The 24,647-nt window shown below is 43.1% G+C and overlaps 1 protein-coding gene across 1 annotated transcript in view; it reads left to right on the top strand.

Moving 5' to 3' along the window:
- LOC139406783 (insulin-like growth factor-binding protein 3) overlaps positions 1–24,647 on the top strand; it is an 80,242-nt gene that overhangs the window by 48,319 nt on the left and 7,276 nt on the right. The window lies entirely within an intron of this gene.

The raw sequence follows: 24,647 nt of genomic DNA, 5'->3' as shown, positions 1-24,647 counted from the left end.
TCTTTAATTACCAAACATAGGTAGGCTCAGATGGACCGGCAGATTCCGACAGGACAGGACAAGGTTACAGCAAACATGACGACAGTCTGGTTCAGGCATGAATGACACAAACAAACAAGAATCCGACAAGGACAGGAACAAAAACAGAGAGAGATATAGGGACCTAATCAGAGGGAAAAAGGGAACAGGTGGGAAACGGGGTGAATGGGTAGTTAGAGGAGACAAGGAACAGCTGGGGGAAAGCGGGGGAGAAAAGGTAACCTAACAACGACCAGCAGAGGGAGACAGGGTGAAGGGAAAGGACAGAGACAAGACACAACATGACAATACATGACAAATTCATTATGAGTAGGCGTTGCCTACTAATTGTCTACTAATTGTTTGATGATGTCAATTGGAACACTTATTTTCCTCCATCTTTTTTTACTACAAAACATAGAAACCATTTCTCACATACAGTATGTTGATGTTGGGGTGGTGCTGAGATGATGAATATTAGGTAGAACATTCTAGAAATGTCCCTTGAAGTGAGTGTGTGTTTGAGAGAGAGGATGTGAGTGTGGTCTGAGCCTGTGTGTGACACTAGATGTGGTGGAGGAGGAGTATGGCTGGCATGCATCTGGTGGAGAGCAAAGAAAGCAAGTATTTTGGTGAGGGCGATGGGAGGTCTCACTAGAGAAAACACAGAGACTACCACTGGTGTTGTTCTTAATGTCTGTGGCGGGACAGACGTCGGCCACCCATGGTCTATACACCGACGGAGAATAGAGGGAGTAGAAATACATCCAATATTTGCAGAATGCTGGGTCTGTGTTGGGCATACAATATGCTTCATATCAATTGTAAATACATTACATTTAATGACAATACATATTATAACATAATGTATTATCCATACGGAGAGGATATGATGCAACAGCCTACTGGACGGAGGGAGGGGGGTGGTCCACACACACACACACACCATCCAACCCAGTAAATACCCCTATCATCCCACTTCCCAGGGGCAGAAGGTCTGACAAATGGATTCTGAGAAATGGAATGAGTCATATTATAACCCCCTTTAACATCACCATTGGAACGCACCACACACACACGCACATATAGTTGTGGCCAAAAGTTTTGAGACTGACACAAATATAATTTTCACAAAGTCTGCTGCCTCAGTGTCTTTAGATATTTTTGTCAGATGTTACTATGGAGTTATGAGTGTCATGAGTGTCAAATGCTTGTATTGACAATTACATGAAGTTGATGCAAAGAGTCAATATTTGTAGTGTTGACCCTTCTTTTTCAAGACCTCTGCAATCCGCCCTGACATGCTGTCAATTAACTTCTGGGCCACATCCTGACTGATGGCAGCCCATTCTTGCATAATCAATGTTTGGAGTTTGTCAGAATTTGCTGGTTTTTGTTTGTCCAACCACGTCTTGAGGAATGACCACAAGTTCTCAATGGGATTATGGTCTGAGGGTTTCCTGGCCATAGACCCAAAATATTTATGTTTTGTTCCCCGAGCCACTTAGTTATCACTTTTGCCTTATGGCAAGGTGCTCCATCATGCTGGAAAAGGCATTGTTCGTCACCAAACTGTTCCTGGATGGTTGGGAGAAGTTGCTCTCGGAGAATGTGTTGGTACCATTCTTTATTCTTGGCTGTGTTCTTAGGCAAAATTATGAGTGAGCCCACTCCCTTGGTGGGAAGCAACCCCACACATGAATGGTCTCAGGATGCTTTACTGTTGGCATGACACTGGACTGATGGTAGCGCTCACCTTGTCAACCAGGCCATCCTCCAAAAGTTTTTGCCTCACTGTGTGTGCAGATGCACTCACACCTGCCTGCTGCGATTCCTGAGCAAGCTCTGTACTGGTGGTGCCCTAATCCCGCAGCTGAATCAACTTTAGGAGATGTCCTGGCGCTTGCTGAACTTACTTGGGCGTCCTGAAGCCTTCTTCACAACAATTGAACCCCTCCCATTGTAGTTCTTGATGATCCGATTAATGGTTGATTTAGGTGCAATCTTACTGGCAGGAATATCCTTGCCTGTGAAGCCCTTTTTGTGCAAAGCAATGATGACGGCACGTGATTCCTTGCAGGTAACCATGGTTGATAGAGGAAGAACAATGATTCCAAGCACTACCCTCCTTTTGAAGCTTACCGTCTGTTATTCGGACTCAATCAGCATGACAGAGTGATCTCCAGCCTTGTCCTCGTCAATACTCACACACGAGAGAATCACTGACATGATGTCAGCTGGTCCTTTTGTGACAGTGCTGAAATGCAGTGGAAATGTGTTTTGGGGATTCAGTTCATTTGCATGGCAAAGAAGGACTTTGCAATTAATTGCAATCCATCTGATCACTCTTCATAACATTCTGGAGTATATGCAAATTGCCATCATACAAACTGAGGCAGCAGACTTTGTGAAAATTAATATATGTCATTCTCAAAACTTTTGGCCATGACTGTACACATGCGCTCACATATATAGATGTATAAGGGCATACACACACACACACACACACACATAAACACACACACACACACACACACACACACACACACACACAGTACATGCAGTGACATGTATAACAGTTGGATATGTGAATTGATTTCGATGCTCAGTATATATCTGGTTTGGTTGGAGAGAGTGTGGTTAGATTGGGGCTGTAGCCACTATGGCAGTAACCTACTAGTCAGGGATCCATGCTGATTTTTTTTACAAGGAGCTTGCGTTCCTAATTTGAAAAAGTAAGGAGCACATACATAAATTTGGGAGCACAATGAAAGTATTTGAGGAAGACTGCTCAATATACTAAATATTTGAGTCACTTACGTGAGACAAAAATGTTTAGCTGCCACTTTAATGGGCGGGCCGTTACCATGGTAACGGTGGGACTCGCATGTCTGTCTGTTAGTGATGTGAAGTTTGACTCTTTTTACTAACTCGTTCAGTTTTCGACTCGTTTAGTCAATAGAACAAACCTTTCGACTCATTTTGTTCATTTGAGTTAGTAATGCCCAGAGCACGCAGGACCCCCCCATCAGCGAATGATGATCTGAAAACTCTATAGAGTCATGATTCTACAAGCCTCTCGTTCACGTTGTTCATTATAGGGGGCTTATTAGAGCTGTCATTTGTGACTGAGACAAGTGTAAAAGTGTGCTTTAAACAATGTAGGCCACATTTGTTGATTGCTAGGCATACAAATACGATTATTTCTTGATATATTTGAAAGGAGGTCTAGTTGTGGCCGCAACTGGACTATATTGTGAACGACTGTTGGAAGAATGCATTGCTTGACTGCCATGAGGGTGATAAGCAAAATATAGTTCACTAACTTCAGCCCCCCAAATGATTCATTCTTAAGTTTGAGTTTATTGAGCAGAGGCTGTTTATGTTTTGGTTATACAAAACTATGTCCATCTTAACATTCAATAATCAATGAATTGCATTCATTCTTGCACCATGAGATGAATTATCAGTTCTAAACATGTATTTCTCTTCTCTATGCTGTCTGCAGCGTGATCTGTTTTCCTGCGGGCATATATGACAGACAGTCGGAGCACGTCTCTGGAGCAGCAATCCTGCTGTACAACTAAAATAAACGAGTCACTTAGAAAAACGAATCATAACACTCTAGTCAGTAAAAATAGTAATTGAAAAGATCAAATCGTTCACGAACTTCACATCACTACTGACTGTGAGAGATGAGATTCTCCAATGTCTCTCTCCGTTAGCAGTTGAGCAAGCTCAAACTAACATTGAAAAACCACCTAGCGTGTTAACAAAACAATGTACATAGTCAAGAGGACAAATTCACACTCGAGTAGACTTTCGTATAAATTTGACCAACTTCTATGCCTGTGCGCTTCTAAAAATAAATCTTTCAGCACTTCACTCACGGTGCGCAAAGCCCCCCAGGAACTGTTGCTGCTCGAGGTGGGATAGCTATATTGGAATCGTAGTTCTTTGTGTGATTAGCTAACACCTATGAAGCAAAATGGCAGAAATACTTTGAAAATATCTAATTGCAATTGTTTTTGCTATAAATCACCACTCGCACGTGCTCTAACTTTACTTTCTCAGTTCAAACAGGTATATTTTAGGTGCATAAGCGTGTAAAATAGTCTTACTGTAGAGCCCTGCTAAGAGTACTATGTGGCCTGGCCTCTCTCTGTCTCCCATGGTCTCTCTGTAGCTTCTATAGCCTGGCCTCTCTGTCTGTTAACCTTTGTCCTACTAAGATGTTCTCTTAGAAACATGTGTCCCTCAGATGACTGGGTGGGAGTTTATATGAATCTGTAAATGTTAAGTCAAGCTCCAGCTCCTGCCCCCCTCAGTGTGGATAGATAGAGGGGAGTAGGGATTAGGGGGTAGTGCTAAAGGCACGGGCGAGCCGGCAGGGGTGTTGTGGTATACCAATCGAGGGGAATGTGCGGTCATGGTGTGTTCCAGACATTTAAGACCGGAAAATACAGTGAAGAGGAGACCGTGTGAACAGTCTAGACTGGAGTGACAATACTGAGAGAAGGAGAAAGGAGGGGGGGTTTAGAAATAATGGGAAGAGAGGAATGGAAAGAAGGAAGGAGGGAGGGAGTAGAGTCATGGAAGTGTGTGTGTGTGTGTGTGTGTGTGTGTGTGTGTGTGTGTGTGTGTGTGTGTGTGTGTGTGTGTGTGTGTGTGTGTGTGTGTGTGTGTGTGTGTGTGTGTGTGTGTGTGTGTGTGTGTGTGTGTGTGAGAGGGTCAGCTGTTTGTTCACCAGCACCCGACCGCAATTGCTAATAACCCATCTGCAACCACCTGACTATACAGTGCATTCGGAAAGTATTCAGACACCTTGACTTTTTCCACATTTTGTTACGTTACAGCCTTATTTTAATATTGATTAAATAAATGTTTTGGAAACGGCTGATTTCTAATGGAATATCTAAATAGGCATACAAAGGCCCATTAACAGCAACCATCACTATTGTGTTCCAATGGCACGTTGTGTTAGCTGATCCAAGTTTATCATTTTAAAAGGCTAATTGATCATTAGAAAACCCTTTTGCAATTATGTTAGCACAGCTGAAAACTGTTGTACTGATTAAAAAAGTAATAAAACTGGCCTTCTTTAGACTAGTTGAGTATCTGGAGCATCAGCATTTGTGGGTTCGATTGCAGGCTCAAAATGTCCAGAAACAAAGACCTTTCTTCTGAAACTCGTCAGTCTATTCTTGTTCTGAGAAATTTAGGCTATTCCATGTGAGAAATTGCCAAGAAACTGAAGATCTGGTGCAACGCTGTGTACTACTCCATTCACAGAACAGCTCAAACTGTCTCTAACCAGAATTGAAAGAGGAGTGGGAGGCCCCGGTGCACAACTGAGCAAGAGGACACGCACATTAGAGTGTCTAGTTTGAGAAACAGTCGCCTCACAAGTCCTCAACTGGCAGCTTCATTAAATAGTACCCGCAAAACATCAGTCTCAACGTCAACAGCGAAGAGGCGACTCCAGGATGCTGGCATTCTAGGCAGACTTCCTCTGTCCCGTGTGTGTGTTCTTTTGCCCATCTTAATATCTTATTTTTATTGGCCAGTATGAGATATGGCTTTTTCTTTGCAACTCTGCCTAGAAGGCCAGCATCCCGGAGTCGCCTCTTCACTGTTGACGTTGAGACTGGTGTTTTGCGGGTAATATTTAATGAAGCTGCCAGTTGAGGACTTGTGAGGCGACTGTTTCTCAAACCGGAAAGGTGGCCAAAGGAAGAATTGGCTTTGGGAGTGACCAGTGAGATATACCTGCTGGACCGCGTGCTATGGGTGGGTGGTGCTATGGTGACCAGTGAGCTGAGATAAGGCGGGGCTTTACCTAGCAGAGACTTGTAGATGACCTGGAGCCAGTGGGTTTGGCGACGAGTATGAAGCGATGGCCAGCCAATGAGAGCGTACAGGTCGCAGTGGTGGGTAGTATATGGGACTTTGGTGACAAAACGGATGGCACTGTGGTAGACTGCATCCAATTTGTTGAGTAGAGTGTTGGAGGCTATTTTGTAAATGATATCGTCGAGGATCGGTAGGATGGCCAGTTTTACAAAGGTATGTTTGGCAGCATGAGTGAAGGATGCTTTGTTGTGAAATAGGAAGCCGATTATAGATTTATTTTGGATTGGAGATGTTTAATGTGAAACTGGAAGGAGAGTTTACAGTCTAACCAGACACCTTGGTATTTGTAGTTGTCCACATATTCTAAGTCAGAACCATCCAGAGTAGTGATGCTGGACGGGCGGGCAGGTGCGGGAAGCGATCGGTTGAAGAGCATGCCAGGCCAGGTCGATTAGAAAGGTCTGCTCGCTGAAGTGTTTTAGGAAGCGTTTGACAGTGATGAGGGGTGGTCGTTTGACTGCAGACCCTTTACGGATGCAGGCAATGAGGCAGTGATCGTTGAGATCTTGGTTGAAAACAACAGAGGTGTATTTAGAGGGCAAGTTGGTCAGGATGATATCTATGAGGGTGCCCGTATTTACGGATTTGGCGTTTTACCTGGTGGGTTCATTGATCATTTGTGTGAGATTGAGGTCATCAAGCTTAGATTGTAGGATGGCCGGGGTGTGAAGCAAGTCACTCTTTACCTAGCAGTCACCTAGCAGCACGAGCTCTGAGGATAGATGGCGGGGGACAATCAATTCACATATGGTGTCCAGGGCACAGCTGGGGGCAGAGGGTGGCATATAGCAAGCGGCAACAGTGAGAGACTTGTTTCTGGAAAGATGGATTTTTAAAAGTAGTATTAAGGTCTCACAGTTGACAATGCATGTCAGAGCAAAAATCCATTAGGTCGAAGGAACTGTATGTAGAGGTCAGAGACAAGATTGTATCAAGGTAGGGATCTGGGGAAGGCTACCAAAACATTTCTGCAGCATTAAAGATCCACAAGAACACATTGGCCTCCATCATTCTTAAAAGGAAGAAGTTTGGAACCAGACTCTTCCTTGACTCTTCCTAGAGCTGATCGCCCGACCAAACTGAGATATTGTGAGGAAGGGCCTTGGTTAGGTTACAAAGAACCTGATGGTCACTCTTGACAGACCTCCAGAGTTCCTCTGTGGAGATGGGAGAACCTTCCAGAAGGACAACCAGCTCTGCAGCACTCCACCAACCAGGCCTTTATGGTAGAATGGCCAGACGGATGCCACTCCTCAGTAAAAGGCACATGACAGCCTGCTTGGAGTTTGCCAAAAGGCACCTAAAGACTCTCAGACCACGAGAAACAAGATTCTCTGGTCTAATGAAACTAAGATTGAACACTTTGGCCTGAATGCCAAGCATCACATCTGGAGGAAACCTGGCACCATCCCTACGGTGAAGCATGAAGTCATGCTGTGGGGATCTTTTTCATGGACTGGGAGACTAGGCAGGATCGGGGGAAAGATATGTGGCGCAATGTACAGAGAGATCCTTGATGAAAACCTGCTCCAGTGCGCTCAGGACCTCAGACTGGGGTGAAGATTCACCTCCCAACAGGAAAACGACCCTAAGCACACAGCCAAGACAACGCAAAATTGTCTTCGGGACAAGTCTATGAATGTCCTTGAGTGGCACAGCCAGACCCCGAACTTGAACCTGATCTAACATCTCTGGAGAGACCTGAAAATAGCTGTGCAGCGATGCTCCCCATCCAACCTGACAGCACTTGAGAGGATCTGCAGAGAAGAATGGGTGAAATTCCCCAAATACAGGTGTGCCAAGCTTGTAGCGTCAAGAACGCTCAAGTCTGTAATCGCTGCCAAAGGTGCTTCAACAAAGTACTGAATAAAGGGTCTGAATACTTATGTAAATGTGATATTTCAGTTTTTAAACTTGCAATAAAACTGTTTTTTCTTTGTCATTATGGGGTATTGTGTGTAAATCGATGAGGAAATAAACACAATTGAATCCATTTTAGAATACGGCTGTAACATAACAACATGTGGAAAAGTCTAGTTGTCTGCTTTCTTTCCAAATGCACAGTATGTGATGAAGTGAAAATCTGAGGCCCGCACCCAACCCAAACCCGCTAATATAGAAAATGTGCAGTAGGGTACAGTCAAAGACTGCGGAACAATTTTTTGACAGGGGGTGCAGGATTTATTTTGCCCAATTTAGTTTTTGCTTTTAATTTTCAACATTTTTGTAGGCTATTTGTTAGTCAACTTGTCTATAATTAGATATGTGCCGCTTCTCTTCTGTCATTATATGTTGCCCTAGAAGACTAAATAAACCCTTGCTCACCAGATGAAAAGAATGAATGTTTCAATGTAGTTGACATCAGTAAATTTTATCTGTTATCGTCTTTCGCAGAGCAGATGTTTGGGACTGGGGAGAAAATGCAATAACATAAAAAAAAAAGTCAAAGATTGTCTCTGAAAAATGTCCACGAGTTGTAAGGAAATAGAAAGCTGTGAAAACGACCTAACATGTTTCTGATAAGATTGCAGTTTGGCTTGGAGGCTTATTTTAAGTGGTTGAAATACAATCAGCGTTTGTGATGCTGATAAGATTGCACCTCTACAGACGGTATCTAACTGAGCGTTCGCATTCTCTCAAGATGCTGAAAGAAAGAAATCATATCTTTCCACTTCTGTTCTCCAGTCAACATTTTGCTAACATTTGGCGTATCATTTTACTGCAAGAAATGCTTAATTCTGTAGGAGTTAATGTTAAGTCTATGTGAGAGGTTATAGACCTACAGTCAGATTTCAGTTTCCATTTAACCCATCTGAACAGAAGGCTACAGTTCCCTTGAACGTCCCTATTTGAAGTCCAAGTCTTGTGACTGTCGAATTTGTATAGCGTCTCACATTCATCACACATAACACAGCCGACACTACCATTATCCTCTTTTACCACTTCACCAAATCTTTCCTGAACATTACTTTTCTGGAATTACTTTTCTCCCTTAGCTTTATTTTCAACTCTCCGTTTCGCAGCTTTTCTCTTCTTGAATTATACTCTGACGTTATCTTTTTTGCCTACGTGGATGACGCTAACGTTTTCTGCCTGTTCACAAAAGCATTTGGCGATTGGTGTGTAGGCTATTTGGTGCGTGTACAGTTAGGCCCTTAAGCTTACACACTAATGCCAGATAGCCTAAAATACCTCAAGGTAGTCTATAGATATAAATTGCACAAGAATGATACACTATATATACAAAAGTATTTGGACACCCCTTCAAGTGAGTGGTTTCGGCTATTTCAGTCACACCATTTGGTGACAGGTGTATTAAATCGAGCACATAGCCATGCAATCTCCATAGACAAACAATGTCAGTAGAATGTCCTTACTGACGATGTCAATGACTTTCAAAGTGGCACCTGTTGTAGGATGCCACCTTTCCAACAAGTCAGTTTGTAAAATGTCTGCCCTGCTAGAGCTGCCCCGGTCAACTGTACAGTACATTATTGACCTGGATCTCCCTGCCTCTCCATGTTAGAACCTCACAATCCATACACATATTCAAGTCCACACTAAAGAGACACCTCTTCACGCAGGCCTACCCAGATTCACTGTTGTCTTAGCTTATTCTCTGTGTAGTTCTTTTCCATAGTTAGTCTGTCATCATGTTTAATGGTCTCCATGGTTAGCCTGTCATCATGTGTAGTGGTCTACTTGGTTAGTCTGACATCATGTTTAGTGGTCTCCAAGGTTAACCTGTCGTCGTGTTTTGTGGTCTCCATGGTTAACCTGTCATCATGTGTAGTGGTCTCCATGGTTAGCCTGTCATCATGTGTAGTGGTCTCCATGGTTAACCTGTCATCATGTGTAGTGGTCTCCATGGTTAGCCTGTCATAATGTGTAGTGGTCTCCATGGTTAGCCTGTCATCATGTGTAGTGGTCTCCATGGTTAACCTGTCATCATGTGTAGTGGTCTCCATGGTTAGCCTGTCATAATGTGTAGTGGTCTCCTTGGTTAGCCTGTCATAATGTGTAGTGGTCTCCATGGTTAGCCTGTCATAATGTGTAGTGGTCTCCATGGTTAGCCTGTCATAATGTGTAGTGGTCTACTTGGTTAGCCTGTCATAATGTGTAGTGGTCTCCATGGTTAGCCTGTCATAATGTGTAGTGGTCTCCTTGGTTAGCCTGTCATAATGTGTAGTGGTCTCCTTGGTTAGCCTGTCATAATGTGTAGTGGTCTCCTTGGTTAGCCTGTCATAATGTGTAGTGGTCTCCTTGGTTAGCCTGTCATAATGTGTAGTGGTCTCCTTGGTTAGCCTGTCATAATGTGTAGTGGTCTCCATGGTTAGCCTGTCATAATGTGTAGTGGTCTCCTTGGTTAGCCTGTCATAATGTGTAGTGGTCTCCTTGGTTAGCCTGTCATAATGTGTAGTGGTCTCCTTGGTTAGCCTGTCATAATGTGTAGTGGTCTCCTTGGTTAGCCTGTCATAATGTGTAGTGGTCTCCTTGGTTAGCCTGTCATAATGTGTAGTGGTCTCCATGGTTAGCCTGTCATAATGTGTAGTGGTCTCCTTGGTTAGCCTGTCATAATGTGTAGTGGTCTCCTTGGTTAGCCTGTCATAATGTGTAGTGGTCTCCATGGTTAGCCTGTCATAATGTGTAGTGGTCTCCATGGTTAGCCTGTCATAATGTGTAGTGGTCTCCTTGGTTAGCCTGTCATAATGTGTAGTGGTCTCCATGGTTAGCCTGTCATAATGTGTAGTGGTCTCCATGGTTAGCCTGTCATAATGTGTAGTGGTCTCCATGGTTAGCCTGTCATAATGTGTAGTGGTCTCCTTGGTTAGCCTGTCATAATGTGTAGTGGTCTCCTTGGTTAGCCTGTCATAATGTGTAGTGGTCTCCATGGTTAGCCTGTCATAATGTGTAGTGGTCTCCTTGGTTAGCCTGTCATAATGTGTAGTGGTCTCCATGGTTAGCCTGTCATAATGTGTAGTGGTCTCCTTGGTTAGCCTGTCATAATGTGTAGTGGTCTCCTTGGTTAGCCTGTCATAATGTGTAGTGGTCTCCATGGTTAGCCTGTCATAATGTGTAGTGGTCTCCTTGGTTAGTCTGTCATAATGTGTAGTGGTCTCCTTGGTTAGCCTGTCATCATGTGTAGTGGTCTCCATGGTTAACCTGTCATAATGTGTAGTGGTCTCCTTGGTTAACCTGTCATAATGTGTAGTGGTCTCCTTGGTTAGTCTGTCATAATGTGTAGTGGTCTCCTTGGTTAGTCTGTGCTTACGTTTAGTGTATTTTTATATAGTTACTTATTTTAATGTGTGATTGTATTGTTTTTCATCCTACTGATTTTCTTCTGTATGTAAAGTGACATGAAAAGCGCTTAAATAAAATCTATTATTATTATTACAATTAACAGAGAGAGAGAGAGAGAGAGAGAGAGAGAGAGAGAGAGAGAGAGAGAGAGAGAGAGAGAGAGAGCTGCCACCCCTTGGCCATGCATTCTGAGGCACAGGGAATCATTCAACAGGTGGGGTAGGAAAGGACCAGGAGAAAAAAGCATTTGTGATAGAGAGAGATACATAGCAAAAGGACATCGACAGATTGCAAAATATGTGAGAGAAACAGGCAACGATTTCATTTGACAGCATATCGATAACATATTTATTACACATCTGTAAGCATTTCAGGAATGTGTTATAACAGGTCCCAACTGCATTATTAAAGATGAACCAAATATATCCATAGCACATCTATAGCACATTAATGTCATGCTATACAAGTGCTCATATGTAGGTATCTTAATGGATGCATCATTACAATGACAGCGGTGTCATCATTATGACTATTCTCAAAAGTCTGCTTCTGTCATACCAGTGTTAGTGAATATGGCAAAAGGCCAAAACACGTTTACAAAATGATACTGATATACAGTGCATTCGGAAAAGTATTCAGACCCCTTGACATTTTCTAAATGTTTTTACGTTATAGACTTATTCTAAAATTTATTAAATTGGGGGGTTTTTCTTCATCAATCTACACACAATACCCCATAATGACAAAGGAAAAACTGTTTTTTAGAAATGTTAGCAAATGTATATATAAAAAAAAAACAGAAATCATATAATTTACATAAGTATTCAGACCCTTTACTCAGTACTTTGTTGAAGCACCTTTGGCAGCAATTAAAGCCTTGAGTCTTCTTGGGTATGATGCTACAAGCTTGACACATCTGTATTTGGGCAGTTTATCCCATTATTCTCTGCAGATCCTCTCAAGGTCTGTCAGGTTGGATGGGGAGCGTTGCTGCACAGCTATTGTCTGGTGTCTCCAGAGATGTTTGATCGAATTCAAGTCCGGGCTCTGCCTGGGCCACTCAAGGACATTCAGAAACTTGTCCCGAAGCCACTCTTATGTTGTCTTGGCTGTGTGCTTAGGGTTATTGTCCTGTTGGAAGGTGAACCTTCGCCCCTGTGTGGACTCCATCAAGTTGTAGAAACATCTCAAGGATGATCAATGGAAACAGTATGCACCTGAGCTCAATTTCGTGTCTCATAGCAAAAGGTCTGAATACTTATGTAAATAAGGTATTTCTGTTTTCTAAAAACCAGTTTTTTCTTTGTCATTGTGGGGTATTGTGTGTAGATTGATGACAAAATGTTTTTATGTAATACAGTTTAGAATAAGGCTGTAACGTAACAAAATGTTTAAAATGGTAAGGGGTCTGAATACTTTCCGAATGCACTGTAGCATACTAGCCCCATTTCCCCCATTGCCTGAAATAAGCCTGTGACTTACTTTCTCCTTCTCACTGAGGTCGATGGTGCATGAAGATCTCCACAGGGTTGAATCCTCAGGGTAAATTTTACCTATCAAATCGTGTAGTTGAGGGTCATATCCTAATTCTTTAGGAAATCATCAACAGCCCTCCTCCACATACCAATTAGGGGTAAATTGGTCATACTGGTCTATAACGCACACATGAAGGGTCTATGTATGAATTATATGCAGTCAAAGTAAAGTCTAATATATTTAGAAAGCATTTATAGCTAAGTACTTTATGGTAATTAACTGTGCAGTTTGCCATGTGATCTACAGTACATTGTATTTACATTGGCACGTTAGAGACCTTTTAAAACACAACAAATTAACAGACAGAAACCAGTTGCTTTCATTTTGACTGCAGAGAAGAGGTGAGAGGTTAGTCTGACATCACTTCTGGGTGACAGCCAAGTGTTCTTCTGGCTTCTTAATAGCTATTTGTGTTATTTTACATGTGCAAATGTACAATGTCAGTCATGAAATAGTGAACCAAAAGGTTAACTAAATGTTTAATTCATTTTTTGACGATTTTTGTTGACCCTAGAGGTCACCAGGAAGTGACATTTCAGAGACGTCTGTAGCCAAAATGTAAAGCTCCATGCTATCCGGGATCCTTGGGACGACCCTACAACATTTGAATCTGAAAAGTATACTGAACAAAAATATAAACACAACAGGTAACATGTTGGTCCCATGTTTCATGACCTGAAATAAAAGATCTCTGAAGTTTTCCATTTACACAAAAAGCTTATTTCTCTCAAATTTTGGGCACAAATTTGTTTACATCCCTGTTAGTGAGCATTTCTCCTTTGCCAAGGTAATTCATCCAACTGACAGGTGTGGCATATCAAGAATGTCCACCACAGCAGTTGCCAGCAAATGTAATATTTATTTATGTACCATAAAATGTCTTCAACAAAATGTGAGAATTTGGCAGTATGTCCAACCGGCCTCACAACCGCAGACTACGCGTAACCAGGCCCAACCAGGACCTCCACATCCGGCTTCTTCCCCTGCAGGATCGTCTGAGACCAGCCACCCGGACAGCTGGCACTAAGACTGCACTCAGCTGTATAAGGCCATAAGAAAACATGAAAAGACCGGGGACATTAATATAGGAAAACTTTCAAAAATTTTACTTCATTTCAACCAGCATGTCACATGTAAATACAGAGAAAAAAACTTTACTCCACACACAGAGATGCAAACAAAGCTCTCCCTTGCCAGCAAATTTGGCAAATCAGACCATAAGTCTATCCTCCTGATTCCTGCTTACAAGCAAAAACTAAAGCAAGAAGTACCAATACATAAATGGTCAGCTATTGCAGATGTTAAGCTACAGGACTGTTTTGCTAGCACAGACTGGATTATGTTCAGGGAATTATCTGATGGCATTGAGGAGTACACCACATCACTCACCGGCTTCATCAATATGTGTATCGATGACGTCGTCCCCACAGTGACTGTACGTACATACCCCAACCAGAAGGCATGGATTGCAGTCAACATCCACACTGAGCTAAAGGGTAGAGCTGCCACTTTCAAGGAGCGGGACTCTAACCCGGACGCTTATAAGAAATCCTGCTATGCCCTCAGACGAACCATCAAACAGGCAAAGTGGACTAAAATATAATCCTACTACACTGGCTCTGATACTCGTCAGATGTGGCAGGGCTTGCAAACTATTATGGACTACAAAGGGAAGCCCAGCCACGAGCTGCCCAGATGAGCTAAATGACTTCAATGCTCACTTCGAGGCAAACAACACTGAAGCATGCATGACAACTGTGTGATCAGGACAACTGTGTGATCATGCTCGCTGTAGCTGATGTGAGTAAGACCTTTAAAAAGGTCAATATTCCCAAAGCCGCAGAGCCAGACGGATTACCAGGAAGTGTACACCGAACATGCACTGACCAACTGGCAAGTGTCTTCACTGCCATTTTCAACCTGTCCCTGATCGTTTAGTACATACATGTTTCAAGCAGACCAACATAGTCCGTGTGTCCAAGAACACCAAGGTAACCTGCCTAAATTACTACTGTCCCACAGCACTTACGTATGTAGCCATGAAGTGCTTTGAAAGGCTGGTCATGGCTAACATCAACACCCTCATCCCAGAAACTCTAGACCCACTTCAATGTACATTCCACCCCAACAGATCCACAGATAATGCAATCGCTATTGATCTCCACACTGCCCTTTCCCACCAGTACAAAAGGAACACCTACAGTGAGGGAAAAAAGTATTTGATCCCCTGCTGATTTTGTACATTTGCCCACTGACAAAGAATTGATCAGTCTATAAATTTAATGGTAGGTTTATTTGAACAGTGAGTGTCAGAATAACAACAAAAAAATCCAGAAAAACGCATCTCAAAAATGTTAGAAATTGATTTGCATTTTAATGAGGGAAATAGGTATTTGACCCCTCTGCAAAACATGACTTAGTACTTGGTGGCAAAACCCTTGTTGGCAATCACAGAGGTCAGACGTTTCTTGTAGTTGGCTACCAGGTTTGCACACATCTCAGGAGGGATTTTGTCCCACTCCTCTTTGCAGATCTTCTCCAAGTCATTAAGGTTTCGAGGCTGACATTTGGCAACTCGAACCTTCAGCTCCCTACACAGATTTTCTATGGGATTAAGGTCTGGAGACTGACTAGGCCACTCCAGGACCTTAATGTGCTTCTTCTTGAGCCACTCCTTTGTTGCATTGGCCGTGTGTTTTGGGTCATTGTCATGCTGGCATACCCATCCATGACCCATTTTCAATGCCCTGGCTGAGGGAAGGAGGTGCTCACCCAAGATTTGACGGTACATGGCCTCGTCCATCATCCCTTTGATGCGGTGAAGTTGTCCAGTCCCCTTAGCAGAAAAACACCCCCAAAGCATAATGTTTCCACCTCCATGTTTGACGGTGGGGATGGTGTTCTTGGGGACATAGGCAGCATTCCTCCTCCAAACACGGCGAGTTGAGTTGATGACAAAGAGCTCCATTTTGGTCTCATCTGACCACAACACTTTCACCCAATTGTCCTCTGAATCATTCAGATGTTCATTGGCAAACTTCAGACGGGCATGTATATGTGCTTTCTTGAGCAAGGGGACCTTGCGGGCGCTGCAGGATTTCAGTCCTTCACGGCGTAGTGTGTTACCAATTGTTTTCTTGGTGACTATGGTCCCAGCTTCCTTGAGATCATTGACAAGATCCTCCCGTGTAGTTCTGGTCTGATTGCTCACCGTTCTCATGATCATTGCAACTCCACGAGGTGAGATCTTGCATGGAGCCTCAGGCCGAAGGAGATTGACAGTTCTTTTGTTTGTTCCATTTGCGAATAATCGCACCAACTGTTGTCACCTTCTCACCAAGCTGCTTGGCAATGGTCTTGTAGCCCATTCCAGCCTTGTGTCGGTCTACAATCTTGTCCCTGACATCCTTGGAGAGCTCTTTGGTCTTGGCCATGGTGGAGAGTTTGGAATCTGATTGATTGATTGCTTCTGTGGACAGGTGTCTTTTATACAGGTAACAAACAGAGTTTAGGAGCACTCCCTTTAAGAGTGTGCGTTTATGAGAGGCCATGTGTTGTTGGATTTGTGATGCTACCACTCTCTCAAAGCACTTTGGCGAGAAAGGGGAGGTTTGAGTTATGCCGGTAGTTGGTGAGGATCTCAGGGTCCAGGCCCTGTTTTTTCAGAATGGGAGTTATAGCCTTTGTTTTCAGAGTAGGAACAATGCCAGATGTGAGGGATGCATTCACAATCTTGACCACCAGGGGGCAGAGAACAGGGCGGCATTCCTTATCTAAGGCAGAGGGCATGGGGTCAAGGGAGCAGGTTGTGGTTTTGGATTTAGAAAAGAGTAATGGTGGTTTCATTGACAAGGGAGAATGCATTAAGTCTTTTCACAGGAGGTGAGTCAGGTAGTCCTGTCGGGGGGAGCAGATGAAGGGGCAGACTGTTGCAGCTGTTGGTAGATAGTATAGGTTGACCGATTAATCGGAATGGCCGATTAATTAGGGCCGATTCCAAGTTTTCATAACTTGGAACGGTGGGTTAACTGCCTTGTTTAGGGGCAGAATGACAGAATTTTCCCTTGTCAGCTCGGGGATTCAATCTTGCAACCTTACAGTTAACTAGTCCAACGCTCTAACCACCTGATTACATTGCACTCCACGAGGAGACTGCCTGTTACGCGAATGCAGTAAGAAGCCAAGGTAAGTTGCTAGCTAGCATTAAACGTATCTCATAAAAAATCAATCAATCATAATCACTAGTTAACTACACATGGTTGATGATATCACTAGTTTATCTAGCGTGTCTTGCGTTGCATATAATCGATGCGGTGCGTATTCACGAAAAAGGACTGTCTTGCTCCAATGTGTACCTAACCATAAACATCAATGCTTTTCTTAAAATCAATACACAAGTATATATTTTTAAAACTGCATATTTAGTTAATATTGCCTGCTAACCTGGCTCATTGCGAACTCTGTGAAGACTATTTCTTCCTAACAAAGACAGCCAACTTTGCCAAACGGGGGATGATTTAACAAAAGCGCATTTGCGAAAAAAACACAATCGTTGCACGACTGTACCTAACCATAAACATCAATGCCTTTCTTAAAATCAATACACAGAAGTATATATTTGTAAACCTGCATATTTTGCTAAAAGAAGTCCAGGTTAGCAGGCAATATTAACCAGGTGAAATTGTGTCACTTCTCTTGTGTTCATTGCACGCAGAGTCAGTGTATATGCAACAGTTTGGGCCGCCTAATTTGCCAGAATTTTATGTAATTATGACATAACATTGAAGGTTGTGCAATGTAACAGGAATATTTAGTCTTATGGATGCCACCCGTTAGATAAAATACGGAATGGCTCCGTATTTCACTGAAAGAATAAACGTTTTGTTTTCGAGATGATAGTTTCCGGATTCGACCATATTAATGATCCAAGGCTCGTATTTCTGTGTGTTATTATGTTGTAATTAAGTCTATGATTTGATAGAGCAGTCTGACTGAGCGATGGTAGGCACCAGCAAGCTCGTAAGCATTCATTCAAACAGCACTTTCGTGCGTTTTGCTAGCAGCTCGTCGCTGTGCTTCAAGTATTGAGCTGTTTATGACTTCAAGCCTATCAACTCCCGAGATTAGGCTGGTGTAACCGATGTGAAATGGCTAGCTAGTTAGCGGGGTGCACGCTAATAGCGTTCAAACGTCACTCGCTCTGAGACTTGGAGTGGTTGTTCCCCTTGCTCTGCAAGGGCCGTGGCTTTTGAGGAGCGATGGGTAACGCTGCTTTGAGGGTGGCTGTTGTCGATGTGTTCCTGGTTCGAGCCCAGGTAGGGGTGAGGAGAGGGACGGAAGCTATACTGTTACACTGACAATACTAAAGTGCCTATAAGAACATCCAATAGTCAAAGGTATATGAAATACAAATACCTTTTATAATTCCTATAAGAACTACAACCTAAAACTTCTTACCTGAGAATATTGAAGACTCATAAAAGGAACCACCAGCTTTCATATGTTCTCATGTTCTGAGCAAGGAACTTAAACGTTCTTTACATGGCACATATTGCACTTTTACTTTCTTCTCCAACACTTTGTTTTTGCATTATTTAAACCAAATTGAACATGTTTAATTTTATTTGAGGCTAAATTAATTTTATTGATGTATTATATTAAGTTAAAATAAGTGTTCATTCAGTATTGTTGTAATTGTCATTATTACAAATACTTTATTTTTTATTTTTTATCGTCTGATTAATCGGTATCAGCTTTTTTTGGTCCCCCAATAAGGCTAGAAAACTGTCACAGAGGTCGGTGGTGATTGTGAGAGAGGTGTTTAGAAGAGCACTCTTGGGTTTCCTTGTTCATTCCTTATGGTGTTGGAGAAATAGGCAGATTTGGTTGTGGCAAGTGAGTCCTTTACTTGTGAATGTATGCCTGTGCTCTGTGCTCATTTCAGAGTAGCTGCACTGAGGCTCTCATTAGCCCAGCTTTATTTAGAAAAGCAATATCCTGCAGCCATTTGCGGGCCAGGGAGTTACTCACACACACATACATGCACACACACATGCACACACACACACACACGCATATACATATATCTATATATATATATATACATATATCTATATCTATATCTATATATATATATATATCTGTATATATATATATATACACACACACCCACACATACACACACACATGTTTTACGAGCCTGTGTTTACCCTGTGGTCAGCCAGGCTCTTTTTAATGTCCGTGACGCTCGGTGGCGCTGCTATTAGCCCAAAAAAGGGCATTATAAGTGCACACACTCATATACGCACAGAACACACTCACACGCCCATAAAGGAAGCATTATGACCGCGCACACACGCATGCACACACACATCTATAAATGCAGCATTATGAATGTGTGGGGTGGATGAAGTGTGCTCTGTTAGCATCGGCCATGTGTACACCGTTAGGGCTCAGGGGCTAGGTCTCAGTGGCTAGGGCTCAGGGGAGTAGAGTTTAGCATTTAGGGCTTAGGTGCTAGGGTTTAGTGTCTATGAATCCCCACTCAGGGTCAGACTCATTATGGGGAAAGGAGGGAGACAGGCAGGCTCTTTCACAGGCAGTGCCAATAAATAAGTTTAGTCTTTAGGCTGAAGAACTGAAACATGCCAGCATCTTTCCTCCAAGGGAAAATAAAGTGATTCCTTTTTTGGCCTTTTCATTGTTAAAGTTCCTCCTCTTCCCTCAGTCTGTTTCATATAGGGAGTTTGTCCCTAATGGAAACATATTCCCTATATAGTACACTACTTTTGATCAGATCCCTATTGGCCCTGGTCAAAAGTAGTTCACTTAATAGGGAATAGGGTACCATTTGGGATCAAGCTGGGCTAGGGAGGTTTAGGTAGAAGATACTAAGAAAGAGAGAAAGTCTACATGCTAGCTAGTGGAGATGACTCTGCTAATAGTTCACAGATGAAACAGAGACTGAATGGAAACTCACAGGTAGCCAAGCAAGTAGGGAATGCACACGTGCACACTCGCTTACTCTCGTTCTCTTTCCTTCTTTCTCTTTCCCACATACTGAGCCACATGAACGAATACTACAGTACTTACCATAGAATTCTATGGTAAAGTGTTGTATACTGTAGAATACTATACTACACACTGTATTATCCCTTAAGCATGTATAGTACTTGCTATATAATGTTTTACTATACTGTAAAATACTACAGTAAATACTACAGTATTTTCCACACAAAAAAACACTGTAGTAAATACAACAGCAATATCAGCAAAACACTACAGTCCGCAAAAACACTACACTCACTTTTACTATAGTAAATACTGCAGTATATTATTTACATGTACCCTACCCATTCCCCTCCCCATATTGAAATTTGAGCCACCCATACCTGAGAAATCTACATGCCATGTACAGTATATACCATATATTGTATTCCCTACAGGTTATGAAAAAGAGCGGAAGTGCTTGTACTATCCTACCTACTTATCGTTTATCGAAATTTTACTCTTTTAGTATTTATACTGAAGGAGAAAGCCTCCACTTCTATGTCAAAGATAATAAAACAAAAACACTATGGTAAATACTACAGTAATGTCTGCAAAACACTACAGTAAATACTACAGTATACTACAATCTACCAAAACACTACATTATTTATACTATATTTAACTGTAAATACTAAAGTATAAACAGTATACTGAAGTATACTACAGTATTCATTGTAGTATTTTGGACTAGACAGTAAAGTCCACAAAAACACTACAGTGAATACTATAGTATTTATATCATAGTATACTATAGTATATTTTTGGGGGGAGGGGGGTGACACAATCCTCCCCCTACACATACATGCATGCATGCACACACAGAAACGCACTCACACACATACACAACTACACACACATAAGCATGCACACGCACGCACGCACGCACACACACATTCCCAGGACTCCATCATCATTAACCATCTCAGGAACACAATGTTAAGCTCTCTTCCCCTGTCTCGTCCGCTGGTCATAGAAGAAATAGGACCTGCCCCAGAGGAGAGGAGAGGAGCAAGGCAGGGAAGAAGGGGAGGAAGAGCTGTGGTGAAAGAGAAAAAGAGGGAAAGGAATGATGGGAAGGAAGGACATTCTGTGGGCCGAGATGACAGTACTGAGAGTATGGGGTTACCCTATTCCCTTTATAGTGCCTTGGTCTAAAGTAATGCACAATACAGGGCATAGGGTGCAATTTCAGAAGCAGACAGAGTCCTGTAGTTGGTGCAGGTATTTTAATTTGTTTTCCAGTCTTTGATCCTAGTGCTCAGCTGGCTGGCTGGCTGGCTGGTGTCTGACTCGCTGTTTGACTGGCTGGCTTGCTTACTGGAGGGCTTGACGAATGGGTGGGTGGCTGGATGATTGGATAGTGGGTGGCTGGTAGTTGACTGACTGACTGGGTGGCTGGCTGGCTGGTTTGCTGAATGGCTGGCTGGCTGGCTAAGTACCTGTGTGTGTGTGTGGGTGTGTTTGTGTTTGTGTGGGGGGGCCATAATCAGCTCCAGATGATTTTGAGCTTGTGCCAGATGCCCAAAATAGCAGTGCTCCTTTCCCCACGGCCCTCCAACTGACCCTCACAAATATTATAGCAACTCCATGTTTACCATCACACTATTTCACTCTCAGTCGCTCACGCCGTATCCTCTCCTCGCTCTATATGTCCGCTAAATCGAAAATTACTTTTACATTTGTATCGCAGAATCTGCCACTCTTCAGCTTTACAGATTGAATAAAACCCTTACTGTAGCACCCTGCAAGCCTGATACACAGATCCTTTCAGAGAAAAATAGAGACACACACGCACGCACATGTACACACACATTCTTGTTCGTGAACGTGATGTTTGAGTTCTGCTGAAGCCTGGCTTGCACACGATTCTGAATAACATCCAAGTTGAGAAAGGCAAGAGAGAGAGAGAGAAAATAAGGGTGGGTGGAGAGGAGAGAGATAAATTGAGGTCAGCAAACAGGGGAAGAAAGGAGTGGAGCAATAGGACACACACAGTCTGGCAGGTGGCTGTGGAGAAAAGGTGTTATTATTACATTAGGGACAGATCGCAATTTACTGGGGGAGAGAGTTGGTCAAAAATAGGGAGGGTTGTCAAACTTTTTTGTTTTGCTTTGGGGAGGGTTGTGTGTTTTTTTCATTGGGCACAGGGGAGGGTTGTGCATTTTTTCCCTGGTTAATTTCTTCCATCCTAGCCAAATGTCCTCATCAGCTTGCATGCTCCTCTCCTATATCAATGTGGTTTGGTACTTCCCTTATGTACTACGCTTTTCAATGTGCTAACTTTTACTATACCACAGGTCAGTACAGTCTGCCAGTGGTCTATCCTGCCCTCATAGTGACAATAGTGGTAGGTGGATTGTTGGTCCAGATCTGCAGTAGACTAACTAGCAGTCATACCACACATACCAATATTCAAAGCTGCGTACATTTTTTTAACATGAATCAACAGGAACAAATAGGAATAGCTGATAGGCTGCGGACACGCCAGGTGCGTATTTGCGCATTAATGTACAGAGAAGACATTAAACACACAGTTCAAAAAGCTCCCCTATTGATCTTGTTTAAGGCACTATACAATTCTCCTACCTGGACTATAGTAGCCTGCAACAGCAAAATGCAACACATGATTGCATTATTGTTTTCATGTGAGCACAACATTCTAGGCTGCAGTGAAAGTGTCATATGAATAACGACGCAAAAGCTTTTTGATTTCAATGTTTCAGTCGATTTGGATCAGCCGTGGGTCGACTCTCTACAGTTCGTACGGTCTAGATGGGCGCAATAGCGGGCCAGTCTGGCGGTATTTTAACTTCTGATACTGAATGTTGCAAATCATCATTCTCCCAAGTCGTCCTACAATAATGTGGCCACATATCCTCCCAGCCGGCCCAGTTATTCAGGAAAGCTTAACACACGCTCTCAGATCAAATCAAATCAACCGTATTTGTCACTTGGGCCGAATGCGACCTTACCGTGAAATGCTTACTTACAAGCCCTTAACAAACAATGCAGTTCAAGACAGAGTTAACTTCTACGGGATTGGTGTCCCTAAACCAGGACAGCTGTTGCTCAATATGCGATAATCAAATCAAATCAGATTTTTATTAGTCGCATGCGCTGAATACAACAGATGTAGACCTTACAGTGAAATTGCGAGCCCCTAACCAACAATGCAGTTAAAAAATATATGGATAAGAATAAGAAATAAAAGTCACAAGTAATTAAAGAGCAGCAGTAAAATAACAATAGCGAGACTATATACAGGGGGGTATCGGTACAGAGTCAATGTGTGGAGGCACCGGTCAGTTGAGGTAATATATACATGTAGGTATAGTTAAGTGACTATACATAGATGATAACAACAGAGAGTAGCAGCGGTGTAAATAACCCTAACCCCTAGGTAGCCATTTGATTAGATGTTCAGGAGTCTTATGGCTTGGAGGTAGAAGCTGTTTAGATGCCTCTTGGACCTAGACTTGGCGTTCCGTTACTGCTTTCCGTGCGGTAACAGAGAGAACAGTCTATGACTAGGGTGGCTGGAGTCTTTGACAATTTTTGGGCCTTCCTCTGACACCGCCTGGTATAGAGGTACTGGATGGCAGGAAGCTTGACCCCAGTGATGTACTGGGCCATTCGCTCTACACTCTGTAGTGCCTTGTGGTCGGAGGCTGAGCAGTTGCCGTACCAGACAGTGATGCAACCAGCTCTCGATGGTGCAGCTGTATAACCTTTTGAGAATCTGAGGACCCATGCCAAATATTTTCAGTCTTCTGAGGGGGAGTAAACTTTGTCGTGCCCTCTTCACAACTGTCTTGGTGTGCTTGGACCATGTTAGTTTTGTTGGTGATGTGGACACCAAAGAACTTGAAACTCTCAACCTGCCCAACTGCAACCCCGTCGATGAAAATGGGGGCGTGCTCTGTCCTCTTTTTCCTGTAGTCCACAATCATCTCCTTCGTCTTGATCACATTGAGGGAGAGGTTGTTGTCCTGGCACCACATGGCCAGGTCTCTGACCTGCTCTTTATAGGCTGTCTCGTTGTTGTCGGTGATCAGGCCTACCAATGTTGTGTTGTCAGCCAACTTAATGATCGTGTTGGAGTCGCGCTTGGCCACGCAGTCATGGGTGAACAGGGAGTACAGTGTTGAGGATCAGCGTGGCAGATGTGTTGTTGCTTACCCTTACCACCTGGGGTTGACCCATCTGGAAGTCCAGGATCCAGTTGCAGAGGGAGGTGTTTAGTCCCAGGGTCCTTAGCTTAGTGATGAGCTTTGTAGGCGCTATGGTGTTGAACTCTGAGCTGTAGTCAATGAACAGCATTCTCCCATAGGTGTTCCTTTTGTCCAGGTGGGAAAGGGCAGTGTGGAGAGCGATTGAGATTATGTCATCTGTTGGAGTGGATCTAGGGTATCCGGGATGATGCTGTTGATGTGAGCCATGACCAGCGTTTCAAACCACTTCATGGCTACTGACGTGAGTGCTACAGGCGGTAATCATTTATGCAGGTTACCTTTGCTTCCTTGGGCACAGGGACTATGGTGGTCTGCTTGAAACATGTAGGTATTACAGACTCGGTCAGGGAGAGGTTGAGAATGTCAGTGAAGACACTTGCCAGTCGGTCCGCGTATGCTTTGAGTAGACATCTTGGTAATCCGTCTGGCGCCGCTGCTTTGGGAATGTTGACCTGTTTAAAGATCTTGCTCACATCGGCTACCGATATCGTTATCACACAGTCATCCGGAACAATCCGAGCAGCTGTTCCTCATGCACCTAGAACCTACCGCTACAATATAGCCTAAATATTTAGCTTTTACATTTTTTAAAAC

Source organism: Oncorhynchus clarkii, chromosome 4 (assembly GCF_045791955.1).
Source record: "Oncorhynchus clarkii lewisi isolate Uvic-CL-2024 chromosome 4, UVic_Ocla_1.0, whole genome shotgun sequence".
NCBI lineage: Eukaryota > Metazoa > Chordata > Actinopteri > Salmoniformes > Salmonidae > Oncorhynchus > Oncorhynchus clarkii.
Note: the sequence above shows the minus strand (reverse complement) of the source record. Positions and strands in the feature narration are given on the sequence as shown.